This window comes from Mauremys mutica, chromosome 4 (genome assembly GCF_020497125.1).
Source record: "Mauremys mutica isolate MM-2020 ecotype Southern chromosome 4, ASM2049712v1, whole genome shotgun sequence".
NCBI lineage: Eukaryota > Metazoa > Chordata > Testudines > Geoemydidae > Mauremys > Mauremys mutica.
Genome location: NC_059075.1, coordinates 142,919,333 through 142,941,293, shown reverse-complemented (window position 1 = coordinate 142,941,293; position 21,961 = coordinate 142,919,333). Strand labels below are relative to the sequence as shown.

At 40.7% G+C, this 21,961-nt stretch overlaps 1 protein-coding gene across 3 annotated transcripts in view; it reads left to right on the top strand.

The window, feature by feature from the left end:
• The window catches only part of KCND3 (potassium voltage-gated channel subfamily D member 3), a 245,437-nt gene that overhangs the window by 6,743 nt on the left and 216,733 nt on the right, over positions 1-21,961 (top strand). The window lies entirely within an intron of this gene.

The following is a 21,961-nucleotide window of genomic DNA, read 5'->3' as shown; positions in this document are numbered from 1 at the left end:
AAGAGATCATACAGACAGGTGCCAATGTGATCTGACAAGCATGGGAAATATAGCCTGGAGGACTCTTGCTCATATTTAATTTCTCTCCTGTTGATATTACAGCTGTTTCTGCTAAGGTTATAGATTTGTGTTTCTGGTGCTCAGAATGGAAACCTTCATAAAGGGAAATGAAGAATAGCCAAATCCTCTGACAGGATTATACCAAATAAAGTAAGCTTTTAGAGGTTGCTGCTTCCAGGGGCTAAAACTGCATAAACTAAAGCAATCTTTTTTCATAATTCACACTCATATGCTGAGTTTACATGTACTTAGGGAGATGTTTCCTACTGGAAAATTCAGAGTTTTTAATATTTGGCCTTAGAGAATTCTTTTTTATATTCTGATGACCGGATTTCCCACTGAACTGCTTTTGCGTTTAAACACTTCCCTATGCCTATTAAGTACAAATAATAACACTTTTAAATTATTATAATTCAGCTGTCAGGAAAGCACATGGCATGAGGCATTTGTAAACTCTGGATGTTTTTTGCAAAGTAAAGAATGTAAAACATATCTGCAAACAGAATGATGCCAGAGGAACCAAAGAAGACTTTTCCCCCTTCTTGAGAGTCACTGTAGTCTATCAGTACATCTACGCTGCACTCCCGGGGAATGACTACAGCTCGTGGAGATGTACTCAAGTGGGCTCTAATCTCCTTACCTTGGGTACTGGAGCAGTGAAGCCAGGGCAGCCTGAGTTCTACTGAGGGCTAGACAAGTCCACCCTGAACTCCAAGTAATTGCTCATGTAGCCAGCCCATGGTGATGCCTGTGCGGCTGTATCTTCACAGCTCTTCATAATCTACCAAAGGTAAAGCTAGCTGGGGTATGTCTACACAAGCTGCAGTTATACCCATCAGGCCAAAATTTCAAACTTGGGTGACAAAAGTTAGGCTCCTCAATCCATTCTTAGGCATCTAAATAACAGTGGCCTTATTTTCAAAGGTTCTGAGCATCTTTCCCCCATTGAGTTCAATGGAATAAGATGACCATTTAAGCACCTAAAACTATATTTAGGTATATAACTTTCAGCTCCCAATTTTGAAATGATGGCCCTGTATATTCTACTCTATAGAATTTCTTATACTGTGCTCTTCACCATAGTTTCTGGGTGCCTTCCAGTACTGCATTAAACAAGATGACTAATATCAGTCATGTATTTCTTCTCTCATCCTGTTCCCATGAGAATTGGGTGCAGTGGGGTGTTTTGTTTTGGAATTTTAAAATTACACAGACACACATGTATCTGGTACATGTACTCTGCATTTCTTTGCCTTCCCTAACATGAACTACTTTATGACAAAATGTACATAAGGCTTTATAGTATAATTAATTTTGTTCATCTGAATGAAATGGCCTTTTCTTTCTGCATATAATGATAGTCAAAACAGACTTTCTGAATACTTTAAAGTATTCTCAGTCTACAGTAATCATAGAAATTATAGCTGAATGAGTGCTTTAAACTGGATGACAAGAATAAAAAAATTACAGAGATTGAAATGGGATTTTGTAAGTTCTAGAGGGAAAGATCTATTTAAGCAACAGGAGCTGTGTGTAAAATATTACCAAAGAGATAAAGCATAAACCTCTAGTATTATTGTTTATTAGATTTGAATTGAAATAGTTTGTGCTAGCACAAACTATTAGCTAGATTACTGTGGTATCGTTTTTAAAGCATTGTGTCATATCTTATGAGATCAAAACACTGGATGACATCTTGAGGACAGAAACCTGTGCTCTCACCCCATCTATCATCATCTTGTTTATAACGTGACTTAATGGCATCTAAGACCCAACAACCTCTGTTGCTCTACAATTGATTGCCTGGGTCTTGTGCTAGAGAGAAAGGAGTCATTATTCTGTGTAGCTCAAAGAGCAACTTTCACCCAAGACGTGCTCTGCAGAACTCCTTCTGGACCAGCTTCAGAAAGCACCTTTGGGGCTCATTTGGGGAAGCAGGTCTTTAGGACACCGTTCAAGTCTCAGCTGTGGTGACTTGCAAGATGCATACACAGCAAGGCCTGGAATAAGACAAGGCCCCTTGGACATGTCAGCTCCAGTTTCTGGCTAGTGGATGGCAGGCACAACCATTGCAACACATCTGTGAATATTATTTCATGCACACACAAAGTGAAGTTAGAGATGAATCCATGGGTTTCTGCTCATTTCTACCTTCCATACTGAAACTTTGACCAAGATTATCCATCACAGCTCCTACTCCTCTGATAAAAGCAGAAGGGAGCTCCTGCTCCTCTCCATTGCTTGGGGTACAATGCGGCCCTACCGTGAAACCTGTGCCCCCTTGTCTTTGGCTTCTGGAGTGAAGGGGCCTCCTTTAGTTTCAGTCTACTTTAACTACTGGAAACAGTCAGTGTCATGTTCTGCTGGCACTTCATAACGTGAACCTCAGATTGCTACTACTTTGACATAATGTTGTCTAGTTATGCAATGCTCCCTTGCAGAAAAAGCCACCAACTTCTCAGTTTAGGTGCCTAACTTGGGGTCCCAAATTCCATTCAGCATCCATGTACGCAAATCTTACCCATATTTTCTAGATGGCTGCTATGCACCCAAATGAGGCTGGGACAGAACTGCCTTAGTTTATTTTGCTATAGCAATACTGGGTTGTGTTTTTTAGGGGGTGGGGATAGGATAACCCAGTTTTAAGCTATGAGATAAATGCTATTAAGATTGAATGATGTTGATAATGCACATTCCATACAGTTTGCAGGCTGTTCTAAGTTGCCTCTGGCTACTAGAGTCGTTCCAATAGCCATGTATTGTAGAGGTATGGGGTGCCCTAGCTATGTCCCCCCATTGTCCATATTCTCTATTTCACTTGAGAATCCATCTATAGGGAGGTGTACATCTGGAAGATTTCAGACAGCTCGTACAGGCAACTTTCTGCCTCTTCCCCCTAAGACACCCAAAGATGAGAGACATGGATTCTTGGTTTGAGTTCTTGAAGTTAAAAAATGATTAGGCTATTTAGAAACAACACCACCAACAACATAAAAACCACCATACTGGGTCAGACCAATGGTCCCTCTAGCCTGATATCCTGTCTTCTGACAGTGGCCAATGCCAGGTGCTTCAGAGAGAATGAACAGAACAGGTCATCAAGTGACCCATCCCCTGTTGCCCATTCCCAGCTTTGGCAAACAGAGGCTAGGGACACCACCCCTTCCTATCCTGTCTAAGGGTCAATGATTTTTAAGGCATTGCAGGGAGGGACATGGAGAAATTGCTTCTTTGTTCTTGTTTTCTATTTACAATTTATTTTTTGATTTCTTGCCTCAGACTCCATTACTACAGCTGAACCGTGCAAAGCCTCTGAGGATTTCTCTTTCCCAGGTGCACTGAAGTTAGGAGTCATTTGGCTCTATTGGGAATGAATTTGTTCCTAATTAGTGTATTTGCAATTCCCTACCTGACTGATGTCGCCAAAAATCCCAGTCAAAATATCTAGTGTGTGGCATATGCCAGCATTTTGCCCACATAAGTGATGCGCCAGTTAGCTGCTTGCCTCTGAACAGCGCTCAGAGCTTTTATAAAGCATTTTATAATTTGCTCAGTTGCATTTAAAATTCTAATTAGCATTTGAAATAGGTTTTGACCAGAAGAAATCATGTGTTTAAAAAAAAGAATTAGCAAAGAAAAATCTCTTCTTTTGCCCATTTAATCCAGGTCACAATCTTGGAAACTCATTGTTAACAGATTGGTTTATAAACTGAATTTAGAATGCGCAAGAACTTCTCATGTTAGTAAAACATTCAACTATAAGCACACTTTAGATGAATAGGAAGGTTTATTTAAAAAACAAACCAACCAAGCCAGGCTTTGAAAAGCATTAACATATGTTCTAGTTGACAAGCATTAATACTACTAAAGAAAGCTAGATCAGATCCTCAACTGATGTAAGTCAAAGTAGTTCCATGGAAGCCAAAGTTACACCACTTTACACCTGCTAGGACCTTGCACCTCCTTTTATCCCTTGGTAATGAATAGAGGTGGTCCAGTTTTTATTTAAAAAAAAAAAACCATATCCTTCCCCCACCTCCATCCCCATAAAGATGGCTGTTAAATTCACAGGCCTGAATTTCTGCTCTGTAACACCAGTTTTATGCTGGTACGTCTCCATTGACTTTGATAGAGCGATAAGGATTTGGCCCCACTAAAGTAAGTTTGAGTGTGTAACTTTTTAATTTTCTGGCTGCTGCTACCGAATGCTTCATGTGCACTACACCCACCATGAAGTGGGCTCACAGAGTTTAAGGGCAGAAGAGACCAATGTCTCATTTAATCGGATCTCCTGCCTGTCACAGGCCAACACCACCACCCACGCACCAAGCACAACAACCAGAATTAGATCCAAGCATCACAGCCCTTAGAAGACAACTATTGTGTGCCACAGGCAGAGAATAGGGGATACTGAGGTGCACCAAAGCCCAGGGCTCCTGCAGAAACAGGGAACTGATTTGGTCAAATATATCTAGATGATCCTAGCAAGTGACTTGTACTGAATGCTGTAGAGGAGATTAACCATCTCCTACCCTGCCAATGAAACCTAGGGGGAAAATTCCTTACTGACCCCAAATTTAGTGATCAGACTGAGCAGGTGAGCAAGACGCACCTGCCAAGCTCCTGAGAGAATTCTCAGTGCCACCTCAGAGCACTGGCCTGTCCAGTGCACCATGTCCAGCTGTGGCCATCTCACAAGCTTCAGAGGAAGGAGATAAAAAGATTACAGTTGTGGGGGAAAAATCCCTTCCTGATCCTGGCAGGTGACTGGCTGATACTCAATCATAAAACTAATCAGATGGTGTACCCTACAACTCCCATTGGGAAGCTATTCCAGAACTTAACTCTTCCAGTGGTTAGAAACCATCTTCTAATTTCCAGCCTACACATATTCATTCTGGGTATGTCCAAGCACTACATTCCTGCTCTGATAGTTGCCTTTCCTAGGTGCATCCATCAGAATCCACCAGCTGTACTATTGAATATTTAACTCCTGACACAAAGCTTATGAAATAAATGGGAGTTTTCCGTTGATTGCACTGGACTTTGGATCAGATCATCTGGGTTTTGTAGGTGTCAATGGGGGCTTCCCTTGAAAACCATACAAGGGGTGGGAAGTTAATGCAGCGCTGCAGCACCCCGTCTACCAGCAGCATGCAGTAGACATAGGGTGACATTGAAAAAAGGCAAGAAATGATTTTTTCCCCTTTTCTTTCGGGGCGGGGGGAAGGGTGTAAATTGAATACATACACCCTAAAACACCCAGGAAAATGTTTTTGACCCTTCAGGCATTGGGAGCTCAGCCAAGAATGCAAATGCTTTTCAGAGACTGCGGGGACTGTGGGATAGCTGGAGTCCTCAGTACCCCCTCCCTCCCTCCATGAGCATTCATTTGATTCTTTGGCTTTCCGTTACGCTTGTCACGCAGCACTGTGCTGAGTCCCTGCTGTGGACTCTGTCTATCATAGCCTGGAGATTTTTTCAAATGCTTTGTCATTTCGTCTTCTGTAACAGAGCTCAGATAGAACAGATTTGTCTCCCCATACAGAGATCAGATCCAGTATCTCCCGTACGGTCCATCCTGGAGCTCTTTTTGGATTTGGGACTGCATTGCCACCCGTGCTGATCAGAGCTCCACGCTGGGCAAACAGGAAATTAAATTCAAAAGTTCGCGGGGCTTTTCCTGTCTACCTGGCCAGTGCATCTGAGTTCAGATTGCTTTCCAGAGCGGTCACAATGGTGCACTGTGGGATACTGCCCGGAGGCCAATACCGTCGAATTGCGGCCACACTAACCCTAATCCGACATGGCAATACCGATTTCAGCGCTACTCCCCTTGTCAGGGAGGAGTACAGAAATCGGTTTAAAGAGCCCTTTATATTGCTATAAAGGGCTTTGTTGTGTGGACGGGTGCAGGGTTAAATCGGTTTAACGCTGCTAAATTCGGTTTAAAAGCGTAGTGTAAACCAGGCCTGAGACTCCACTCTGGCCCATAAGGGAATACACAATAAAAATAAACCCCAAAAAATGTGGTCTCATTGAAGGGGCACTAACAATAAAGAGTACTTTTGGTGGTATTATTTCTCAATCAGGTGCCAGAGTTTTGAGAAATCCAGGATGACTTGCATACTTCTTTGCATAGCAAGTGTACCCATCTTTTTGGATTCAATAGCAGTTTGCATGCAGCAGGGAAGAAAACAAAAGGAATCAAATTATACTGACCCTGCATCCCTCATCTGTGCTCATCAGCCCTGGTTTAAGAGAGGCTGTTTTTAATTTAGCATGATTTTAATTTTGCTCAGGAGGTTTTGTAATGAAAGTGTTATTCTTGGGTGCATCTTAAATCAATCTGAATTATGGAAACAACTATTCAAAATTAATTCCAAATCAGCTACCCACTTCATGCAGAAACTCTACAGACCGCTGACAGCAACCTCACCCTTTCCCCACCCTTTTGTCAAACATCATTAAAAATAAATATTAATTTTGCCCCAACCTTGTCTTTTTCCTGTATGAGATTCTGACCTAGACCATCCACCTCCACAATGGCAGCACAGCTAAACCAGTGCTGCGGGCACAGTTCTGGATCCTTAGTATTAATATTTGGAGACAAGCCTCTTCTTCAGTTCTTGGCTAGCTGGCTTGAGCATTGCAGCGCAATATCCAGGCAGTTTTATATCTATATTCAGGCAGTTTAATTGTTCTAAATGGCACTGTTTTGTGTTATCAACATGTTATTTACTTTTAAGTAGCATTTTATTTTTGAGTGGAGACTGACACTGCAGGTAGAGTACCATTCCCATTTAATGGGATTTTAAATACATCAGAGCAATTTTCATCCATAACAGCCTATTTTTTCAAGTTAAGTTGGTTTTTTTAGCTGTTCAGTGAAGACACATTTTTTTTCAAGTGCAAGGATCCTGAATGTGCACTCTTATTTATGTTAATCCATTTGATCCAACTGGATACATTGAGTGATTAGTACAAATAGATACATGCCCCAGCCTGCATTCTGTTCTATGCTAATATGTTTTCATATTGCATGCAACATGGTATCTGCAAGCTTTACCTGGACAGAGAATATGGATTGGAATTTTCAAAGTGGCCAATGTGAGTTAAGAGCACAAGTCCCAGTGGAAAGTCAATGATTCTAACTCATTTGGGTGATGCTGGAAATCCTAACCCCTAGTTCCCACTGAAAAGTTAAATAACTAATTGTCTCCGGCCTCTCTGAAAATACTAAGCATGATGGGAGAGAAGGTCTGGATGAATACTGCTCAATATTCTCTGTGAACATAAAGTGAATTTGCTTCAGTTGTGGCCTTTTAATATTTTTCTTTCATTAACATTCAAGTGGATCCGCAGAAACCAAATTCTCAAATGATACGCACAAGTTCATGCCAGTAATACTTGTGTAATGTTTTAGAGCTCAATTTTACAAGGTGCTGAGCGTTCATGGCTATCAGTGGGGATACTCACATGCTTATGAGGATAAGGATGATGGGGTACAAGGAATAGCCAGCACAGATTTGTTAAAAAGAAATCATGTCAAACCAACCTGATTTCCTTTTTTGAAAGGGTTACTTGCTTAGTGGACAAGACGGGAAGCAGTAATCAAGATATTTCTTGATTATAGTAAGGCTTGTGGTACTGTCCCAAATGGCAGTCTCATAAGCAAACTAGGGAAACGTGGTCTAGATTAAATTAGTGCACAACTGGTGGAAACACCATATTTAAAGAGTAGTTATCAATGGTTTGCCGTCCAAGTAGGAGGGTGTATCTGGTGGAGCCCATAGGGGTCAGTCCTGGATCCGATACTGTTCAACCTCCCTTCCCCCCCCCGCCACCCCAATTAGTGACTTGGATAAATGGAGTGGATGTATGTTTATAAAATGTGCAGATGACACCAAGAGGGGTGGAGTTGCAAGCACTTTGGGGGACAGGATTAGAATTCAAAACAACCTGAGAAATTGGAGAATTGTCCTGAATCAAAGATATGAAATTCAATAAAGACAAGTGCAAAGTACTTCACTTAGGAAGAAAAAAGATCAGTTACATAACTGCAAAATGGGAAATAACTGGCTAAGTGGTAGTACTGCTGAAGCATCTGGGGCACATAGTGGATCACAAAATGAATGAGTCAATGTGATGCAGTTGTGAAAAAGGCTAGTCTACCAAAAGGAGTATTGTATGTAAGACATGGGAGGTAATTATCCTACTCTGCTTGGCACTGGTGAAGACTCAGCTGGAGTACTGTGTCCAATTCTGGGTACCACAGTTTAGGAAAGATGTGGACAAATTGGATATGAGTAACAAAAATGATAAAAGGTTTAGAAAACCTGACCTATGGGAAAAAATGTTAAAAACTGGGCATCTTTAGTCTTGAGAAAAAAGACTATCACTAAATTTAGGATCAGGAAGGAATTTTCCCTTAGGTCACATTGGCAGGGACTTTGTCAGGGAGGGAGGGGGGGACGACTGACAGTCTTCAAATACATGAAAGGCTGTTATAAAGATGACGGCGTTCAATTGTTCTCCACGTCCATTGATGGTAGGACAAGTAGTGATGGGCTTAATCTGCAGCAAGGAAGATTTAGGTTAGATATTAGAAAAACTTTTCTAAGGGTAGTTAAGCTCCAGAACAGGCTTCCAAGGGAAGTTGCTGAATCCCCATCACTGGAGGTTTTTAAGAACAGGTTGGAAAGACACCGGTCAGGAATGGTCTAGATTTACTTGGCCCTGAGTCAATGCAGTGGGCAGGACTGGATGACCTCTCAAGGTCCCTTCCAGCCCTACATTTCTATTGTTCTGGGCTTAAAGCTAAGCATGTACTTGAGTGTTTTGCTAGATTGTGTCTGGAGTGCTCAGCACATTTCAAGACTGAATTTGTCTGAAAAAAATGACAAGCAAATACAACTTGAATTTTGCATGCCAGGTGCCTAATACTGACGCACTGACCTGCCAGTCATCAATCCAGAAAGGAATAAACTTAATTTATGGGACAAAAATTGAATAAATTGGAGGAAATTGCTACCTTATAAGATACTCTACAGGCAAAAAATGAGATTTAATCAGGTAAGTTTACATGAGGCAAATTATCTGCTCAGCAATATGGGAAACTGAGTTCTTATGGTACAATATCCTCTGCTGCTTCTTAAACACTATGGATGGTACCTTCAAAAGAAGTCAGTATTGGCCTCACTCTGCTTCCAGAGTTTCACTGCTGACCTCAATAGTAACAGAGGCATGTCAATGCTGAGAATTTTTTTTTTTTAAGTCTTCCCTCTCACTGCTTAGGGATGAATTACTGTTTTGCTGCTTTGAGAAGCATCAGCACCCATGGGGATTCTGCAAAATTTCATGAAGTTGAGCTGTTCTGCATATTTTGAAATTCATGACAAAGTGTTTTGCTGAATGCAAAGTGGGCTCTTGGAAGATTTTTGGTTTGGAAAAGGAATCTTTCATCAGATTTTCAGTTTACTAGGCCCACCTCTCTCTCAATTCCAATTTTGTCTTGCCAAAAATGGAACCTGGTTCCTCAGGAGACTGAAAATGGGATACAGCTTTTCATCTCAGTGCCACACTGGTTCAAAACCAACCCCAGATCAGTAATGACCTGAAGGTATTCCCTTCCAAGTGCTTCCTAATATGGTGTTACCTACCTAGATATGGATACTATCTACCTATTGATGGTGCAAAATACCTTGAAAGACTTCCATTGATTGTTTTGGATTAGTACCTAAATCAGCAGAGAAGGAGTCCTAATAATGGCTCAGCAGAAAATGTTGCTGTACAGCTAGATGACAAAAGGTGAGAAACCCCCAGAATATTGTGGATAGAGTTGCCAAACAAAATCAGCCATTTATATTAAGAAAAACTAGGAGATGAGGAACATACATATGACTGTTTGGCACATGCCAATTGGCTTGACTTATGTCACTTCACATTAGTGATGAAAGATCTGGAATGTCTTACTGTTAATATCACCAGCTTGCTGATGGAGCAGGATTTTGTTGTTGTCCTTGTTTCAAGATTGTATCCTATACTCACTCTGTAGATGTATGTATGTGAGAGATGGCATTTAGCCAAATGCCTAAAAGAAATGAACAAAACATCAATAGTGTTCATTTGCTGATGGGTTTTTTCTTGCTATTCAACCACGGGGAAGAAATGGGATCAGATTTTAGTAGTATAATAGAATGTTAAATAATGGCAGACCTTTGACAGATGGAGTAGCATACACCTACTGAATACTGACCACATTTCCTGTAAAAGACTGCCAGGTATGTGCCTCATGAATGAAGATTTGTTTGAAGTTATTTCTCTGATGGAAAGTAATAGAAACTAAATCTGATTTTAACTGTCACTCACTTTATATAAATTCAAGGTAGCAAGAAAAGTACAGAAAATAGCAAATCATTTATGGACTAGTCTTCCCTGGGTTCTCCAGGAACCCATTGCATTTTGGTCCATGTAATCATGTGTGTCAGGACTTGACCAAGTATCACTAAAATGAATTAGGAAAACAAAAATCTATGCATGCCGTCTCACACATTTAACCTAGCTGATGGAAAGATGGCAGAGATCGAGGCTACTTCCTTTGTAATGCAGGCCTCTAAAATGTCATCACCATTGCTATTTCCTACACTGCCAAAGAGCTTTAAGAAGAAGTCCAATCAAAACAATAAATTGGTAGAACTGTATGAAGAACTCATTTTCTTGAGGCTTCATTCTCTTGACTCCAGCTTCATCCTGTATGAAATGGACATGAATTGTCTCCCACTAATGAGTTTACAGATATTGCTTGTGAAATTGGTTTTCAATCAGAAACAAGATTTTTTTTTTTTGGCATTACATGGATAAAAACCCAGTCATGCATCACAATTTGACTATTTATAGTCAACAGCACCTCCCAAATACTGAAATCTCTACTAGTGCTAAATGTCTTTGGCTGGACCTATTAAATCCACTGAGTTCTTTTCTAACCTACTGGAAATATTGATCTCTATGAGGTGTGAGTTTTTATTTGTTGATTTTATAAAAAAATTTTGGTAACAAGAATGAACAACTTGTCATTTTCTTCTCTTAAGAAATTTCATGATATGAATGGTAAATTATGAATAAGACTAAATTATAGTATCTGCTAAGTGAACAATAATACAGCCATCAGGAACACCAATGAAAACCTTGGCAAATGTCTGTAGTAATTGGTTTAACATATTTTACAAAGCTTCTTTATTTCTTCCTTTCTTGTCTGCACCATTGCAAGCATAGGAGAAATTCATAACAGTAATGTTGCATTCTCACTGGATAGAAAGGGAAATTTTTGTTTTGCTTACTGGATCTGAGATATTTTTAGTCTCATAAAATGATAATTTTACTTTGTACTCGGTCAGTGCTGTTATTAGTTTACAGAGATCACTTGAAAATAAGGGACACAGTAGCCACTATCAGTATGAAAATGGAGGAGAGGGAAACCAATGTTAAATGCCCCACAACAAATTAGTTATAATTAATTAGGCCTCCTTGCTGTTTGTGGTATTTCACCCAGCTGAAGTCAGGATTGAATTTGAATGATTGTGTGAAGAGAGCGGAGGTCATTATTAATGGTGATAATATTTTCCAGTAAACCTGGATCTCCACCACCTTTGTGACCAGATCTCAGCAGAGCTTAACCCTTTCTGTACTGAAGTGACAGATCCTCATGTCTGACATCCATAAAGTATCTGAGCTTCACTCTGATTGGCCTGGAATTGGTACTCGAGGGGAGCATGGCATCTTTCCCCATCCATGGCTGCACATGAATGGAAGCACAGGCAGATTCTTGGAAAGTGGCTAAAATCTTCAAACATATCAGTCCCATTCTCAAATGCAACTCAAGTAGTAAGGAGCCCAAGTCTCATTACCCAGGTCACCTTTGAAAAATGGGACTTAACATCCTAAGTCATCTAAGGTGCTTTTGAAAGCTTCCTTTCCCCCCAAGTCACCCACCTCGCTTATTTTGAGCATAACTTGCTTTAGGCAGGGACTGTGCCTTCCTCCGTGCTAAGCACGTTGCCAGTGTTCATAATAAGATAGTCACAAACTGGAGGGAATTCAGAGGAGAGCAATAAAGAACTGTTCAGAAGCCCAGAGGGTTTGATTTATGAGGAATAACTACAGGCCAGGTCACCAAATGACGACAATTAGCATTATTCCTTAACAGTCAATGAAGCCCATTTACACAAGCTGAATATCTGGCCCTAAAAAAGCTCAACATTTGCAATTTGGCCAAGATGTTACATGGTGACAGTATGCACATACTAAAGATGCATAGCATTTAGGGTGTTAGGGCGCTCCTAGATATATGCCTCCTGGGAACATTAAGAAAAAATATAGACTGATGACTAAGAAAAAAAATGAGACTAAGTCTCTGCAGATGCACTATTGTTTGTGTTTAATATTAAAGTCAAGACACTATAAATGTGCTGTGAGGAAGTGCAACAGGGTCACTACCTCTAGGAGTGACCTCATATGCCATACAGTGCCCTGTAGTATCCCTGCCTCAATCTCCTCATAGTGGGGTCCACCTCAAACTCCTCCACACAGGTCAGTGTTGCTGATACTGCTTCTCTGGCCAACTCACTAAACACATTTAACTCCTTCCAGGCTAAGGGAAGTAAGTCCAAACAAACATCCAAGCAAACAAAAGCTGCTTCTGCTCTCTGTGCCCCCAGGATATGCTTCAGACCATCTTCTGGGCGACCATTAAGTTCTTCCCCACTCTGGAAGCCTACGACTCCCTGCTCTTCACTCTTATTCCCAGGCCCCAGAGAGTTCTTTGCTTTTAGCTGGGCGCTGCCTTTCAGGGCTTTCTCCCTGGAGATCTTTTTTCCCCCTAGCAGGTTTCATCTGTCTCTTCTCCCAGGAACCATCTCTTGGGACTTTCCTGCAAACCCTACCTCACAGCCTCTCATAGGAGTCTAACGTGCATTCTGAAGCTCCTCATGCTAACTGAATTCTCATTACCATTTTATCAAACTCAGGTGTCCATTGTGCTATCACCTGACTCTTACTCCCAGACTCTCAGGCTGGGAGGCTGCTAATTATAGCAAGGGTGGAGTTGGCCCCATTTCATCTTACAGGGGCCAGTCAGCCAGTGACAGGAAGATTCTTGCACTGACAGGGACATGGACCAGCTCACTTAATGGGTTTATTTACAATTCTAATGTATTAAAAACATTGGCCCTAAACTTTTTCCAAAATATGAACTGAATCAGACCTCAGGCCTGTCGGAGAAAAACAGAGTTCTCACTCTCTGGTTGGGTGCAGCAAATCAGACACTTTATCTCGAGCAACTGCATGGAGGGAGAGAGCTAAACAGGTCTCTCTACAGGTAAACAATTACAGCAAGCATTTATACCTTTTGTTACATACACTAATAAGCAACAGCTGCATTTTGTTTATACATAGGTCATCCTGATATCTTATTTTTCACATCTATTTAGACTCTAGTCTACATTTCATATTTATCTACACGAAGTAGCAACAACTTCTCTCACAGTTCTTTCCCACGCGCCTCACACAATCCTCACTTCTACAAGTCTCGTGTTATTAGGGTTACAGCTAGCCTGAGGTAACTGTTTGCATTAAAATCCCCTTAAAATCCCTGTCAGTTCTTGCTCTACTTCCACACACACCCCTTTTGTGCTTCTAGCACAACAAACATTCTTAAATCTCTATTTACATCAAGCCTTGAATTTCAAATTCTATATCAAATGCTTCAACCTTAGGGGTTTTAATTGGATGCAATGACAATGCATCATTAAGATGGCCATGAAAGGTATTACTATTATCACGTCCTTTACAACAACAACATAATCCTATACCAAACAACAATAAAAGCAGTAACATTCCCACAGTAATAATATGATGGGGCTGTTGTACAGTTTTAGTCACAAAGCACAATACATCAAACTTAGTACATAAAGCAGACATTCTATAAGCTGTATGAAAGGCATTCTTTTCAACTTGATATATATTTTGAAGCATGTGAATTTGCTCTTGTACTTCAGAGATTCTTTGAACCTCTGGTAACAATGAAAGCAAATCTTGAAACCAATCAGGTACTAACCTAGTCCAATTAAAGGGTATCTGGAACCTAAGGGCTACTTATAAAATTCTGTTCACAGGCCAGTAAATAATATTATTGCCTGCAGCAGTAGTGAGATTAAAATGAATCTCTCACAGTGTGGTGGCTTCAACATATACACAGCTATCATTAGCTTGAAAAAGTAGGTGTCTTGTCAGGGTAGTTCCTTGTCCCATATTCTTCCAACAAACGTTGTCATGAACAGTGACAACTTCTCCTGGCTTCAGTTTATGTACAAACTGAAGCTGAGGGGGGAGGGGGTTCTAACAGCCAAAATGTCCATTGACTCATTATTCCTATCCAAATGTTGGGTGTTATTCTAGGGGCACTGACTATAAATCAGTTAGGCATACCAGGTGGTCTAATCTCCCAGATATCACGGTGAATAATCCAGTCCCACATGCATCCTCCCAATGGACCCGGCAGGATTTGGTATGTGGGAGCCCACACCCCTCCTACCGGCCCATATGCTTGGAAGGAGCACTGTGAATGTCTGCACTTTCACCCAGAAAATCTCCAAGTATGTCTCCACGGCCATAGATCATATGGTACTCCTGAAGTGTCTGTAAGGGCAGTGGACCATGCCTCATGCTCGAGATCACTCTGAATGGCCATTAGCTGGTCATTCAGGAATTCTTGGATTCTGAGCAAGCCAGATCCCACTGCAATGCCTTCCCAGCCTCAATGATATTCAGTACCATCTCTGTTAAAACTTCTGGGTCATTGAACTAAGGACTTAACAATATGTAATTCACCCACTCCAGCCTGTACTTGGGTTAGCTGTGCTCCAGAAATAAGGTCAGTGGCCTTTTCTAGTTGCCCCAATTTCTCTTCATGTTCTTGGCCCTTAAGAATATTCCAAATGGCTGCTGCACTATTGGCCCCATCCCATAGTGATATGGCCAAGTCCCTCTTCTTTCTAGAGGAAATAACCCAGGCCCTCTGTTGTGCTAATCTAATGGCAGCCCCCGCCGTGAGCAATTTGGGTATGTAGAGGTGATCTGGAAACTAGATAAGGGCAAAGTAAATTTGACAGTCCCTAGTGTAGTATTAATCACAGTCCATCAATATCCTAATACATCTCTCTTTGGTGTAGTACTATACCACATCTGTTGGTTGTACACCTTTATATATTTCCTGGAGGCATTAATATTAATGGAATAAGAGGGGGGGTTACATTATCAGTCACTGGTATAATTTCAATACAGGTAAAATTTCCGGTGGCAGAACAAACTCTTTGGGTATTTGTTTAATTATTCATTAATTGGGAGACCAAATAATAAGGGCCTTTTTCATTTAACACATTGCACACTCCAGGGATAGCCATCATATCTACTTTACTATAGAACCCATCAATTTCAATTACAGATTCTTGGGGTTTATTTGTAGTGATATCATATACTTTTATCTCCTCTAACCAGTATTTTTCCACTCAATTGTTCGCTTATATGGGATATTCTGAATCTTAAACATTTTTTTCCCTAAAACAATATTTAAATAAATCACTAAAGTGTGAAGGTCTTGGCCATTGGTTTTATCAAATATATGCCATTGTCTGTATTTGGATGTATTACAGAGGTAATAGTGTAATGGAGAAGATGGCAGGGGCAGTGGCAACAAGGTGCCTTTGGTATTTGTCATTTAAAATCCAATTAGGGAGGGCAACACATGCTGAAGGATTTATCCAAAACACAGAGCACAGCCTGTAGAATAAACCCCAACATCCAATCAATACCACATTCCCAAGCATGGGTCCCACAGATTTCTTCCTGCCAGTGTATAATTCTTTGTTTCTTCACCAGGGTCAGTTCTTAATGTCTTTTGTAGTCAGGAATTCCTGGACTTTGGCAATTTCAGCGGAGCGAGTATTCCTTCTTCTTTCCTGAAGCAATCGTAGCTCAGCATCATAGAGGAGAGAGGTTACCAGCACATCACCCTGTAATGGTTTGATTTTTCTAGAAAAATCAAAAGGCAGAGTAGGTCTGTCAGTGGACAAGGGAGAGGTTACTAGCACTTTACCTTGCCCTTTTTCCCTGCTGTCCAGAAGGCACAGAGAGCTAGAAGGAGAAATGGGGTAATCATCAGTAGGAGAATCCTCCTGAGATGGAGGGGTCTTTTTTACAGTGAGAAGCATGGGTCCAGGCAGTCAGTCCTTGGCACTTCACAGCAGTGTTGGTAGTTAGCAGGACTTAATAAGGGCCTTTCCAGCATGGAGCCAAAGCAGTCTGACATTGGTGGACCTTACGTAGACTCAGTCTCTTGGTTTCAAGGAATGGCAGGGCTGTTAGGGTCTTTGGGTAGCACTTCTTTTACCTGTAAGAAAAGAAACCTAACACATTTCATTAATGCCTGGCAGTGTTTTGCAGATTTTACAGCTGCTTGGGCACATTCAAGCCCCCCCTTTTCTTGGTTGTCAGCCAAGTCTTAGCTGTGAGCAGTGTCCTTGAATAGGGCCAGCATCTTATCTTGGACTGAGCTTGCTAGCTTTTTTTTTTCCCCCCAGTTAATTCATTCTGTTTTTTCCTTCTCCCCTTCTTGGCTTCTTTTAAGCTACAAAGGAAACTTCCACTCTTCACTCTTTCCTCAACAACGAACACATACACATTGCCATTATACAGTACATTAGTCTTATTATTCAATGTATGCCATACACCCTTCCAGTAAAATAACTATTACAGAGCTTTGGAGTCACAATCCCGGATGAGCTCCCAAATTGTCAGAGAAAAACAGAGTTCTCACTCTCTGGTTGGGTGCAGCAAATCAGATGCTAGAGATAATAAAGTAATTGCATGGAGGGAGACAGCCTAACAGGTCTCCCTATAGGTAAACAATTACAGCAAGCCTTTATACCTTTTGTTACATACAATAATGAGCAATAGCTGCATTTTGTTTATACATAGGTCATCTTGATATCTTATTTTTCACATCTGTTTAGACTCTAGTCTACATTCCATATTTATCGACACAAGGTCGCAACAAACTTCTCACTCAGTTCTTTCCCACTCACCTCACACAATCCTCGCTTCTACAAGTCTCGCATTATTAGGGTTACAGCTTAGCCTGACTCCTGCTCACAGAGGTGACTGTTTGCATTGAAATCCCCTTCAAACCCCTGTCAGTTCTTGCTCTACTTCCACAGGCCCTATTTTCATTCTGGAAAATAGTTTGGTAATTTTTTTGGCCATTTTGGGCCAGATGCTTAGCTGGAATAAATTAGCATAATTCTGTTTTAATTTCATCATAGAAACATAGGGCTAGATGATCTCTTGATGTCCCTTCTATTCCATCCTCCCCATGTTGAGGCAGGACCAAGTAAACCTAGACTGTTACAGATGTTTGTCTAAACTGTTCTTAACCTCCAACGAGGGGAATTTCACAGCCTCCCTTGGTACTTCTAGATAGAAAGTTATATAGTTAGAACATTTTTCTTAATATCTAACCTAAATCTCCCTTGCTGCACATTAAGCCCATTACCACTACTTCTACCTTCTGGGGACACGGAGAACAAGTGATCACCATCCTCTTTATAAGAGCCCTTAAAATAGTTGAAGATTTGAATGGGGCCTACACCTGATCACAATCTTTGTTACCAATCCATGCAGAAGTACACATGAGTAGAGTTGCCTCAGAATTTCACTTAGGAACTGAGAGGATGTTAGGTTTATTTATCTATTTATTTTTAATATAGCACGAACACCATAAAGGGAGATATCACACTATAAGACTTGTTTTCATATTGCCAGTACAAATACCCTGAGAATGCTCTTCTGTTCATTATTTTGGCAGTAAGAGGAAATGTAGGTTGGTTTTGGCTGCATCTCAAGGCTAACAGGAGGGTTCTGGCAGGAACAATATAGTCTCACACTGTGAGCATCATAGATAAATAGAAGTTGAAAATGAAAAGACCTAGTATTAGGTCAAGTATCCATTTGCCCTCCTACCTCTGGCTGGTAGAATGTTCAATACAGTATATTTTGCAGTTTAATTCTGAGACTCCCAATGGAAATGGTGGGAGTCCAGCTACTAAAGAGAAAAGTTAAGTAGACAGAAATCAGACTACTACATGCTTTATTAGCTTCACCCCATTACTCCTCAGGTACCCCTGGTACCATGGTATGCCTAAGCACTGAGTCACCTTTCCAGAGTAATAAGTGGTGTCCCAAGTTCAAGTAATGTACAATGTTACTATTGTGAACACTAGATCCATATCATATTACATGTCAAATTACCTAAGTACATGTAAGTGACAGGAGGTCCACAAACAACCCAAGTTCCAAAATTAATGTCATCCTGACTTTCCAAGCCATTTTTTCCTCCCCTCACAGCAGCACAAAGAGAAACTTGATAGCCACTAGCCATCCAGAGTTGTTTACTCAAAAGCAACACAACTTCCATGTTCTTATTAGAGAACCACTCCTGGTCTCCAGATCATTGCTTTTTCTTTTTAACCTGCGGAGAAAGCGGACTACAGGCTTTTGGTAACAGTTTGTTAACTAAGAAAGAGTTGAGTTATTTCAGTGTGTTTGAGCAGTTCACAAACTGAATATTTGCTAACTGCAGTCAATTTTTTTATTTTTCTTCTACAGAATGTTTATAATCTGTTTATTCTTTGGTGTCTTGATTTTTATATCAAAAGAATTGTATATCAAATGAGAGTTATTGGGATAAGAAAGGGACAAAATAGTGAAGCAGATCAGTGTGGCACAGGACACATTCCTCTGCTGCGAGAGAATGAGGTTCAGAAAGCAACTTGTTCTGTCCTGAAATAGATCCTTGGGAATTCTGGGGAGTTCTTCACATGACAATTATTTTGGGACTCACAGCATGGTTCAGGTATAACCTCAGAGGTGCATTCAGAGAGTCTCTACACCAAATAGCATACAGTCTAGATAGGCAAAATAAAAGAGTAGAAAGGAAAACAGATGCCCAGAGAGAAGTGACTTGCCCAGGTTCACACAGCAAGTCAGTCTGTCAATTTAGCATCAGACCACATTCAGCTACCATAGCCCATACCATTTGAATTTCAGTTGTTAGGGTAACCAAAAAAAGATGGAGAGCTGTAATTTCATTCGAGTCTCTAGTCAGAAGGTACTTGTGTTAGAACAATAAAGTCCTAGTTGACAGTTAGCAAGAAATGTGGGAATTAAAATCTCTGCCTTTTAGAGAAGCTGTATACCAAAAGGGTTTACAGCTTCAATAAAGTGATGCCTGAACATTTTGTATTGGATTCTGTAAATACAGGTTGAATCTCCCCTCTTCCCACCCCCCCCAAGTGTGAAATTGTATATGGAGATTTCATGTATGTGATATTAGGATAAGGTTTTGGGGATTATCATCAGAAACTGAATTTTAAGTTTGGTCATATCTCCGTTGCAGGTTGACGGATGAGAATATTTTACTCTCTCGTGTACCAAGGAAAGTAAAATGGGCAGCTATTCAATCTTATTTTGTGAGCATACTTCCTTGCTAGGCTGAAGGACAGCTATTGACTAGATAGCTCAGGGAAGCCTGCTGCTTTAATCTTGGCCTGCCATCTGTGGTAAAGTTAAAACCCAGATCAGCTTTTGCTTTTACCCTTTAGGAAATCTGGCAGGTATACCTTCACAATAAGCTCCTGTGAAAAGAGCTGTCGCTTCTAAAGAAGCTAACACTGCAGAATCAAGCTACTGGGCTCTGAAACCTATATTGTAGAGGCCCTGAAACAGAGCACCTACTAATTGTTATGGCTCCTAGAGTCAAGTAATCGTGGCTGTTGGTTATTCAGTGTGTGCCACAGTGGTGGCTCTTATGAGTGCTTCTGTCTGATCTCTGGTAGAATTATATTTGGGGCAAATCATATCATTTATCTGGATAAAACTGTGGTTTCCCTGAAGTTTGCAAGTTGTTGCGTTTGGATTCAACTTTCCGTGTAATATCACTCCTACACCATAGCCAACACATGGTCGCAAATTTTAAGTACACTTAGTGTAAACCAGAGGTGAAAAGGCTAATTTTTTTTTACATACTCACAATTTAACTTTGTTGTTAAATGTTATTTCTCTCTGATGGCGGTAGAGTTGAGATAACAATTGTTGTTAATTTCTCTTTCCATCTTGACCCATTGATCACGTTTCCCCTTGTGTGGGCATAGCCACGCCATCAGATGAGAAAAGCTTTTGTTTACTACCAGGTTCAGCTACATTCACACTGTAAGCCTTGAGGTAATGGCTTTTAACTCAACCAATCATTTGAGTCATTCAGTCCCCCTGCATCCTGTTTGTACCAAGGAAAATACTTAAGATCATTTCACTGTAGTCCTTCCCTTGCCCTTGTCACAACATGTGTTGCTGTATTAGTAGTAAGAGGGATAGAAGTGTGCAATCTGAAGACACCTGGAATCAATAATACATCTTTTGTTCTGCATTGGTACAGCACCTAGCACAATTGAGTCCTGGTCCATCACTAGGGCTCCTATGTGCTACAGTAACCCTACTATTAATGATAATAAAATAGTTTTCTAGCTGAAGGGAAAGAACCAAGCCACGTATCCTTCCAGTCTGCTTTTGGCAGAAATAAACTATTTCCCATAGTCAAATTAAAATGCTAGGAAACTTGGTCAAGATTTTCTATTCTGTTGCTTAGTTACTCTTCTCCTGCCTTGAATTTTAGAATTCACCCTTAATTTAGCCTCTCATTTTGAGAATCTTGAGTTTGACTGTTTTCCGTCGTTGTTTTGACCTTTTATTCAGAGCAGTTTGCTTAAGATCTTTGATAAAGCTCCCACTTCTTGCTCTCTTTATTGAAGAAACAGAGTAGGTGGCTAAGCATTTAACATTCTGGCACCTCAGTTATTTTATTGTACAAGAGTCTTTTCCTAGTAATCAGTGTCTGAACTCAGTGGAAATGGAACTTTAATTTACCACTTAGAGCATGAATCAACGAAGCACTATTGCCAGCACATCTCTTCCTTTGTCAGACCATTTCACTTGTTCTGCTAGTTCAGAAAGATTTAAAGCCCTGTCTCTCAACCAGAATTACACCAGTGAGATATCCTTTTGTCAAGCTCGGTGTTAGATCTCTCCATAATTAATGGAAATTTGAAATCCTTAGCTTCTGGCATGTACATGTTGTGAAGATACATAATTGCTTTATACTTCCTGCAAGACCACTCAAATGGCTTATAAATGGGGAATCCGGGTCGGATTGCAGGAGGCAATCACAACTTTTGCTTGGTGCCTCTTTCGCATTCCTGCCTACATACAGCTGCCCAGCCGTCTGTTCTACAGTCCAGCTAGCATCCACCATGAAGTAAAATGACTTCTAGTGAATCAGAAGCTGTGCTTCGTTTGATTAAATTAGTTGGCACACCCAATATTGTAGTCTTGGCAAGCCTGATTCAGAGGACTCCAGCCCACCTTCAGACATTTTGCAGGAGTAGCAGAGTTGGCTGAATACCAGAAAAGCTGATTAGACAAAAATTCTTGGGTGAAGAAATGGCAAAACTAATCAAATTGAGTAAAAATTACCTTTCTACAGGGGGCTAATGCAAGGGGTATGCACAATTACATCCCACTTCAATTCAAGTGAGTCCACAAAATGGGACTTAGGAGTTACAAAAGCCTTGGGCTAGCCTGCACAGGAGGGTGGGGGAAGGGAGGTGGATTTCAGCCCTAATGAATTCACTGATTAGCATGTGACCAGGGCTAACAAGTAGGTAGGGTTAGCACTTAGCATGGAAAAAAAATCTGACCTTAAAGCAGAGGAGATGTACTATGGACACATCCATAGTAC